Source organism: Gossypium hirsutum, chromosome A02 (assembly GCF_007990345.1).
Source record: "Gossypium hirsutum isolate 1008001.06 chromosome A02, Gossypium_hirsutum_v2.1, whole genome shotgun sequence".
Taxonomy (NCBI): domain Eukaryota; kingdom Viridiplantae; phylum Streptophyta; class Magnoliopsida; order Malvales; family Malvaceae; genus Gossypium; species Gossypium hirsutum.
This window is the reverse complement of record NC_053425.1, coordinates 99,892,295-99,902,602: the sequence shown is the minus strand read 5'-3', so window position 1 is coordinate 99,902,602 and position 10,308 is coordinate 99,892,295. Positions and strand designations below refer to the sequence as shown.

At 31.6% G+C, this 10,308-nt stretch overlaps 1 long non-coding RNA gene across 8 annotated transcripts; it reads left to right on the top strand.

Annotated features, from left to right (window-relative positions):
• Positions 1 to 4,493: 4,493 nt before the first annotated feature.
• Positions 4,494 to 9,624, top strand: LOC107955336 (uncharacterized). 8 transcript variants are annotated; one of them, XR_005905256.1, is made up of 10 exons: positions 4,494 to 4,699; positions 5,027 to 5,091; positions 5,429 to 5,481; positions 5,575 to 5,646; positions 5,715 to 5,787; positions 5,884 to 5,969; positions 6,980 to 7,035; positions 7,529 to 7,607; positions 8,120 to 8,219; positions 9,359 to 9,624. It is a non-coding gene; the product is annotated as an uncharacterized lncRNA (long non-coding RNA). The 8 variants fall into 8 exon arrangements; XR_005905266.1 differs by having other exon boundaries at positions 4,506 to 4,699; positions 7,529 to 7,761; XR_005905259.1 differs by lacking the exon at positions 7,529 to 7,607 and having other exon boundaries at positions 4,506 to 4,699.
• The last annotated feature ends 684 nt before the right edge of the window (positions 9,625 to 10,308 follow it).

Sequence of the window (10,308 nt, the reverse complement as noted above, 5' to 3'; positions counted from 1 at the left end):
GTGGATAGATTGAGTCTGGTTCCCACCATTCTAAGCAGATCCTACCAAAAGTTACTGATAAAAATCTTATCTCAGTTGGAGATGATAGAATTCGGCATTCCATGGAGCTTGAATACATGGTTCAAGAACTTTTCTACCACTGTAGCAGCTGTAAAAGGGTGTTAAGTGGCAAGAAATGGTCAAACTTGGTAAGACGATCTACCACTACCAAAATAACAAAGTTTCCTTTAGATTTTTGAAGCCCTTTTAGGAAATCTATACTGATAGAAGACCAAGCTTTATCTAGTACAGGTAAGGTTGTAGCAGCCCTAGTTCGGCTACATTTTTAGACTTACATCTCTGGAAAATTGGACACTCCTTGATCCATATTTTGATATCTCGAGTCATTCCCTTTTAGTAGAGTAAGGAAGCCGCTCTTTTTTTAGAAGCTTGGCTGTGGCCTCCTATAGGGCTAGCATGAAAATGCTGGAATAAAGCTTGCTTAGGAGTGTCATCTTATCCCACAATAATCTTACTATTCCTTCTTAAAAATATTCCATCCTATGTGTACTTAGGGTGTTGATCATGCTGATGCTGAACTTCTTCAAGAACTTGTGCAATTTGCTATCAGATCGATATAATGCCTGCACTTTTTCCAACAATTTAGAAACCACAGTACTACCTTAAGAGTGTCATCTTATCCCACAACAATCTTACTATTCCTTCTTAAAAATATTCCATCCCATGTGTACTTAGGGTGTTGATCATGCTGATGCTGAACTTCTTCAAGAACTTGTGCAATTTGCTATCAGATCGATATAATGCCTGCACTTTTTCCAACAATTTAGAAACCACAGTACTACCTGTTAACTGCCATAAATGTCCTTCTAATAGTGGCTTGTTCCGAGAGAGAGCATCAGCAACAATATTCGAATATCCCTTACTGTAAATAACTTTATAATCATATCTTAGCATTTTTGCAACCCACCTTTGCTAAAAAAGGGTTATGGCTTGCAAATCTGATAGAAATCTCAAACTTTAGTAATTGATTCTTATTTTAAAGTGCCTTCCCACTAGATATGCATGTCATTTCCTCACAGCTAACAAGACAACAAGCATTTCATTCTCATAAATGGATAATTCTTAGTGCCCTCTAGGCCTTTGCTAAAAAAAGCTATTGGTTGTCCCCATTGCTGCAAGACAGCTTCTACCCCAAAACTAGAAGCATCACTATCAACATAAAATTTCAGATTAAAGTTTGGTAACACCAACACTAGTGCTGAACAAAGGGCTTCCTTGTCACCTTTTGGTATACCCTCAACCACAAAATATTGCTTAAGTTTTGACCACCAGCCACTAAAATCTGACCCATTGAAACGAGGGCAATCTAGCTTGTAAAGCCTATCTTAGAGTGTTCCTGATTGAGAATGGGGGGAGCTGGTATAACTTGGCATTAGGGGAGGTTGAGGGACTTCACTAGGTTCCTTGGGGGGAAAACTAGGAGGTGGTCCTCCTAAAACACCCTTACCCTTAGCTTGGGTAGACGCATTGCTGGTAGCAGTTGGGTGACTAATATATTGCTCGAGTAAACTCTAGATATCCCCTTTAAATTCCTCCTTAAAAGCTTACAACCTTGCCTCCATTTTGGTGTCCAAGAGAGATATTTCCCCTTGCATCTTGGTAAGCTCCTGCAACAAAATAGTAACTTCCTTTTAGAGGCGTATGGTGCCTCATTCCTCAGCCATAAAGGTCGTGCTAGCTCTGATACCCTTGTTATAGCTCAAAAAGTTGAGAAGAATTTAGAGGGATTTTGAGAATAGAGAAAGAAGAGAAGAGAAAAAATTAGAGAGAATAATTTCTTGTGTGTATTTTTCTTAGCTTATTCTAATTCCTTACAACATAATAAAGGAAATGAAAAACAGATAAAAACAAACTAGTTGGTTACAAAATAAGATAACCATCGTTGGCTAGGCCTAAACAAAATGCCCTGTTCAACTTACCTAACATGCACCATTTTACAAGCTATCACTACACATCGTTCCCTTAAACTAAATGTCGTCGTTTCATAAGTTCAGAATTTTGTCTCATAACAAATTATTGAAAAATTCTTGGCATCAAGAAGAATACAACCATTCTTAAACTTATTTTAAAGAGAATTTACAATTGTTGGAGGTGTGGGATTCAATTAAAAACTACAAACATCTTAAGTTGCCCTTTATATAGGACATAGGAAAAAAAAGGAAGCACCACAATTTATTGCAAAGAAGGTCATAGGAAAAATCTACAATTGAAAAGAGAAACTCCTATAATAGTAGAACATGAAACATAAAGTAGTAGTAAAGCTAGAAATTTTATAATGAGAGAGAAAATAGAATTAAAAAATTTTAGGTTAAAATAAAAAATTTATTATTTATTTATTAAAATTTATCAAAATTTAAAGATATAAAGAAGTAATCATACCGAATCAAGAAAGCAAAGGCCCCTGCCAGTCCTCTTGTGCAACATATGTTATGAATTGTAAAATTACTTTAACACACTACAGGAAAATAGGGCTTTAGCGGCCTTTTTAGTGGCGTTTGGACAAAAAACGCCACAAATATTATACATTAGTGGCGATAAAACGCCGCAAAAAACTGAGCAATAGCGGTGTTTTTGGTTCAAACGCCGCTAAAAACTGAGCAATAACGGCGTTTTTGGCCCAAACGCCGCTAAAAATTGAACAATAGCGGCGGTTTTTGGAAAAACGCCGCTATAGATCGAGGTTTTAGTGGCGCTTTTGGAAAAACGCCGCTATTGCTCAGTTTTTAGCGGCGCTTTTGGAAAAATGCCACTATAGATCGAGGTTTTAGCGGTGCTTTTGGAAAAACACCACTATTGTTCAGTTTTTAATGGCGCTTTTGGAAAAACGCCACTATAGATCGAGGTTTTAGCGGCGCTTTTGGAAAAATGCCACTATTGCTCAGTTTTTAGTGGCGCTTTTGGAAAAACGCCACTATAGATCGAGGTTTTAGCAGTGCTTTTTGGAAAAACGTTGCTATTGCTCAGTTTTTAGCGACGCTTTTGGAAAAACGCCGCAAAAAACATTTCATCTGTCTATTTATAATTTAACTGGTTTATTTATATTAAAATACAATTTATTTTTAATTGAATATTTAAATTCTTCAAAAAAATAATGACAAGTAAAAAAAATTTGAAAGTAAAAACATAGAAAAATATTTGTTAAAAATATTTTAATTGAATACTATTTTAAAGTTTATGTATTATGGGTTTAGGGGTTATGGTTTAAGGGTTGGGGTTTAGGGGTTAAGGGTTTATATTTTAGGATTTAAGGTTTATGGTTTAGGGATTAAGGATTAGGAGTTTAGAGTTTAGATTAATTAATTAATTAATTATGATTATGGTCACATAAAATTACAATAATTATTAAAAATTATGGTTATACAATATATTAAATATTTTCTTATATAATCGTAAAAGAGATAATATTGAATTTAAAATATTGAATTAATTATCATTGTAGGAGTTAATTAGTATTTGAAGGTTTATGATGAATTATGGGTTTAAGGATTATGGTTTAGGGTTAGAGTTTAATGTGTAAGGGTTTAGAGTTTAGTGTTTATAGGATAGGGGTTAAAGGTTTAGGGTTTAGATTAATTAATATTTTTTAATTTATATATTAAACGATTTCTTATATAATTGTAAAAGAGATAATATTAATTTGAATATATTAAAATTATGATTATAGTTTAAATTATTTAAGAGATAATAGATAAACTTTATATATATATTAAATGGTTTAAGATTTAATCTAAAAATATTTTGATATATTAAAAATAATTCAATTCAAATTAATTCCTCTACACTTAATATTTTCAATTTTATCTTTTGTACTTTTCAAAATTTAAAATTTTAGTCATGATCACTCAAATGATAGCAATTATATATGTTTGGTTAAATTCTGCTATTAGTCTTGGTATTGTGTTTAAAGTTGTAGGTTGAGTTCATGTTATCCAATTAGATCATTCTTGATCCCTATACTTTTCGAATTTTGAAATTTTAATTTTGTCACAAATGACAACCGTTAAATCCGTAACTGGCTTTTTGTGAGTGATATGTTTGTTACATTAGATTTTAGAAATAGCAAAACTTAATAAATTTAATAGCTACCATTTAATTAATACTACAATTTCAAAATTCGAAAATTACAATGACTAAAAATAACAAAATTAAAGTAAAATGACTAAATCCATAATTTACATATAATTCAATGACTAATAGAAAAATAATAATAATTAAAAATATTTAACTTGTTTATATTTAAAAAATTAATAAAAATAAAATGTATATATTTATAAAAAAAATTAAAACAATATTATTAGCTAGGTTTGAGTAAATTTACTTTAAGTATTTATAAATTAATGTGTTTTAAGTAAAATTTAATTGGAGATTTAAGGGTTAGCGGCATTTTTTTTTAAAACGCTCAAAAAAACATAATTGTTTAAGTTAAACGGCGTCGTTTTCGTTTGTGAAATGTTTTCTTTTCTCATGCCCGACACTCAGCCATTCGCCCCCAACCCAAAACAGATTTCCCCAATTCTCTAATTTCTCCTAATCCCTAAATTTCCCCCAAAAGAATCAGCAGACACGGTGAAGACTCATTGTCGAGGTAACATACATCTGACGCTTTTCTCGTTTGCTTCGTCGGAGTGTAAAATTTCAGGTAAGTTGTTCTTTTATTTGAGAACAATTTGATTTCTTCTTTGTTTAACCTATGGGTTTTGGAGTAATTTCAAATCTATCTTCCTAGATTTGAGTTTCGCAACAATCTTAGTTTTGTTGTCTAAGTTAAGCAGAAATCTATGCTAAACTCCAACTCATTTCCAAACTATCTTTACCAACAACATCCCATTTATTCCATACTTCACAACGTTTGAGTTAATTATATCCACTAAGCTGAAGCTTTCTATTATACTAATAATCATATGCTTCTATCGGGGGGGGGAGGGAATCATGTCTTTCGATCTCATATGCTGAAGCCGTCCTGCAGCTGCTTCGGATCATTCCAAGATCTGTACGGCCGAGAACCAAAAGAAGAAAGATGATGAGGATCTGGTGAGTGGCTGTTCGGGATTTAACTTCTTAGCATAAAAATTGAAAGATATATATATGATAATTGTTTAATGTATGAAATTTGGTGGTTTCGTTTTTGTTGTTAATTATTTGTTTTTGTCTTCTGAGTTGTTTTTTATGAAGATTTCTTGTACTATTTTTCTACCATATAATAATTTAAACGTATAAACCAAAAATATTGCAGAGTAATTTTCTGCTTTCTTTTATTCTAGGTGGTCCTTTGTTGGGTTTTTTTTTCGAAAGTTTTGTTTTTGATTATTTGTTAATGCTTGGGCATACTACCCTCCACCATCCCATTTCTTTCTCCCACATTTTGCAGCAGTTGCAGTCTTCCTTCATTAACTAAAAATTTCTAAAGGGTAGCAGCTCCAGGTAATTCAATCTCAAAAGCATTTTCAAGTACCTAATTTGATCATATTGTATGGATGCCTTTGAAAATCAAGTGTTTTGTCTCTATGGTAATAGCATAGGTGCAATGAGGGTTAAAAATGCATGTATCGCATTTTGGAGTTTCAACGACGCTAAAAACCGCGAAGGGTGAGTCTTGCTTTACCTGTATGCAATGCCTTTTTATGCACCTAGTTGCTTGATGATGAATGAAACAGGTGTTTGAGGTGTTTGCAACAGCTCTCTCATGAATACTCCCTACTGAAGAACAAGCTTCAAACCTTATTCCAGGTAAGTGTTGCTTCTCGTTACTTGTATGTATGCCAATTGATAGTTTCTCGGGAAAATGAGCATGCGGAACTGTTTTCTGATGTTTTGGTGTTTCAGCTGGAGCAACAAATAGTTGCAGCTGGTGGATCGATTCCAAGAGTGCATTAAATCACATTTCGTATCGTCTTCTTGATAGAATAAAAGTGAGAAACGTTGCTTAGAGTTGTGAATAAAACATTTCCAGCATTTTCCTGCATAAGTTGTTCAATGTTTGAGAATTTCATCAAACTTTTTCGTGTTAAATTCGATTTGAAATCGAGTCAGTTTGCATCGATGATAAAACTGATTAAACCTCTGGTTAAAACAGCTGAGTTGTTCACACACTAACATTTGACTTATCTATCGATAGACTGATGCATCAAAAACTAAACAACATCAGAGTTGTTTTCACACTAGCATTTGACTTATCTATCTATAGATTGATACATCAAAGACTATTACTTTTGCTTTAAGCAAAGGTTTCCTACGATTTTTGTCTCTGGAAAAAGAAAAGAAAGCTGAGAGGGACATCATCAAACATGTTTTTTGAAAATCAAAGACAAAAATAAATGTTGTGTGGGTCTGAATTTGTTATTGGAACATTTATTACATTCAGTTGGAAGGTCAAGGTCAAGATATACTGGTTTTTATTCTCATACTTAACCAAATCAAACTGTATTATAATTTTTTGTCATGTCATCAGTGCAATCTTTTAAGCTTTAAACAATTGGGATTAATTTAATATTTAAACATAGAAGAAGGTGATAATCATAATTTGACCAAAAACAATTTTTGTTTAATATAATAATTTGACCCAAAATGGGATAGCAAAGTAGTGAAAAGTGAATAGCCGGGCCTGGGTTGAGAAAAACGAGACTGGGAGTTAATGAGGGAAGACTGCAACTGCTGCAACCAGTGGCTAAGGCATAGTAACAAATAATCATTTGATTATCATTTTTGTAAAAAAAATAAATATAAATCATCAAAAATTTCTTTTTAACTAAAAATGGCAGGATCTCTCTTCGTTTCTTATTTTTGAGATGTTTGCATGCTTGTGTCTTGAGGAATATGTTACTTATTTTGTACTTTTGCTAGTAGAACTAAAGCAATATATTCTCATTTGTTTGTAGTTTTCTCTTTCCAATCTTGCTTACCATCTTGAGTGTGTTTGCAGATTGTCAAACTTTCTTAGTGACTATGCACATTAATGTTCACAGCATTTATTAGAGTGTGAGTTCCTCCCATGCCTTTGCTTTTCTTCTTTTAACCTACTTCATAATTGCAAATTCTCTAGTTTTGCTCCAATATTGCACTCATCTAACTGTATGTGTGTATATATATGCATGTAGCTATGTATTTATGCTTATGATATCTGCTAATATAGCTATTAGTGGGATTTTTAGAAAAAAATCTATTCTTGAAAGATAATACTATTTACACATCATGTTCAAATTATGTAAAAAAAGTATGATTTAGATATTATATAAATCTTAAAATATATATTTATATCCAATACTCCTACTCAAATTACGTTAACTTAGATAATAATTGCAGCTAGTGGGCAAAAAGCTTGACATTCTATTTGAAAAATGATATTTTAAAACTATATACAATTGTTATCATAAAAAAGTTGTAGGGTATCATATTTGAATTGAAACCATTTTTATAGGTTGAGATAAAAATAAAAAAATAAAAACTGATGGTATAATATTCTAACTTAAAGCATGAAGGATATACTAGAAAGACACCATTTGCACTCAAAGAACCTTGAGAAACTGGAACAACCTTGTCTTGGGCTGCAGGTTAGTGGCTTTTTATTTCTTCTTCTATATATGTAGACATATTTCTTTACCTTTAGTTCTTACATTAATATGCAATCAGTCGGCTGGAAAATTACTTGTGGATGAATGAAAATTTGGATTATTTTATAGAGCAGTAGATGTGAAAGTCTCACTGGTGAACCTCTTGTTTCACATTATTTTTGTTATTTTTATTCGTTGTATTTGATACATATGCATATCTAGCAGTAGATGTGAAAGTCTCACTGGTGAGCCTCTTGTTTCACATTATTTTTTTTATTTTTATTCGTTGTATTTGATACATATGCATACATATTTAGGTATGAAGGTATCAGTGTATGGTTTTTTTCGAATATATGAAAATATTTAAAAAGGATTAAATATATCCATTAAAACTAAATATTTGTATAAGATAATACGGGCCTTTGAATATGATTATTTTATCTTCACCATTAAATTCTATCTACTTAAAAATGATATTGACTTTTTCATCCGTGGATTTTGCCTTGAAACAGGCAAATGAGAGGTGAGGAACTCCATGGATTAAATATTGAAGAACTACAGTAGCTAGAAAAATCTCTGGAAATTGGGTTGAGCCGTGTGATGGAGAAAAAGGTTTTATGGACATGTGCATGTTCTTGATGTGTTTGTTTGCAGGCTTACATGATCTGTTTGCATGCTTATATTCATATCTCTTCTACTGTGTCATCATACTCATGTTTCAAATGGCATTTAGTCAACATAATCAATTACCAGTATCTTAGTTGTCGTAAAATAATCAGTTTAATGTTGTCGTAAATTAAAAACAAAAACTATTTAGGTTTTGATAACTTCAATGAATCAATATATCTTGGTTTGGTTAAGTTTCATTATATTCATTTGATTTTAATTATAATTATTTGTAATTTTACCTTTTATTAAATATTTTATAATAAAAATCTTATATAACTTTTTTTTAATTTTTTTAATAAACTGCTTACTACCCTCAATTTCTAAAGTAAAATGTTTGAAGTATATTTTATAATTTTTTAATGAAGCAATTTCAGGCTCTAATTAACCTACTAGTGCATCACTAATGAAGGTATCTCAACTTTGATTAATTACTTGTTTTATATGTTATCAAGAAACTGATGCAATGATCTTGGTTTTACCAACTTTATATTGGTGAATGCAAATCTATCATGGTTACACAATTGTTTGCTATTATTTGCACTACAAAGTACTATTTAGTTAGTAATCTGGTATTAGTGTTTTAAGCCTTTCTTGGTCTCTGTCACATAAAATGCTAGTGTGAGGATCTCGGCACTTTGAACAGATTTTTTGGTGAGCTTTTCGTTATCTTTGTCACATAAAATGCTCAATCCTTGGTGGTTTAATCTTGCTGTTTCGGGTTGGAAGAACTTAATGAAAGAAATCAGTTAAATTGCTGCTGTTAATGAGGTCTGGAAGTGAGTAAATTGATGTTTGAAATATGTTTGTGTGGTGGATTTAATTCTGCTATATATTGTTGCTCATTACCGAATTAATGCTGAAACTAAGCTAATTAAATGGTGGATAATTTGCTGTCGATTATGATGGAAATGACTATTAAATGTTTAAAATTCCTCTTATTTAATTGATGGTTGCTGCTGTTTAAATGCTGTAAATTGAAGTGTTTAAATGTTCTTTGTGTAGCATTTTAAGAACTTCAAAGCTCACAGATGATTTGTTATACTCTATATGAGTTCATTGATTCTATGTTTTTGCAATTTTAGGTATGATCATGGGTGCAGCAGCTTCAACTGACAAGGACTTGTGCAGGTCTGGAGCAGGTCAATCAAGAAGCTCTGCTGGAATTAAACTGACAAGTAATTGTAGTATGCTTGTAGTTGAAATTTCTTATAGTGAACATCATGTTGTTTAATCGGCAGAAATTTTAAAGATTCTACTTTTTAGAAGAAAATGTATTGTAGTCATTAGATTGGGTTTTCAAAGATTGATTATGTTAACATTTTGATCAAATGAAAAGTTCTCTTGTTAATGTTTTTGAACTCAAAAACAATTTAAAATGTGTCTATTGTTAGGTTATTTAAATTTTGTATGATCATTTAAGGTAAGAATGTAAATGAGATGATTAAAAGGGAAGTTGAAATATATATGGTCTTTAGCGGCGTTTTTGGGGAAAGCGTCGCTAAAGATCATGTCTTTAGCGGCGTTTTTGGGGAAGCACCGCTAAAGGTCACTATCTTTAGTAGTGTTTTTTAGAAAAGCACTGCTAAAGGTCACGATCTTTAACGGTGTTTTTTTGTAAAATTTTGCGACGTTTGCTATAGCGACGTTTTTTGCGATGCTTGTGAAAACGCAGCTAAAAGCCAAAAAAACGCCGCTAAAAGTCTGTTCTCCTGTAGTCACATTTTGTAATGAATTTTTTTTAATGAAATGTTTGGATAAAAATAACATATGATATTGTATTCTCATCCATTATATTAAAAAGGTTTAATGTTCAATTTGACCATTAAATTATTCATGTTTTTTCATTTTGATATTTGATTTTTTTATCGCATTTTAGTATCTAAATTATTATTCTGTTACTAGATTCGGTTTAATTTTATTAATGGCATTAAAAAATTGATTGACATGTGATATCACTTAAAATGTGCCATGTGGCATATCCAACCAATCAAAATGTGCCACATGGCATTCAGGTTTATTAAAATAAAAACTT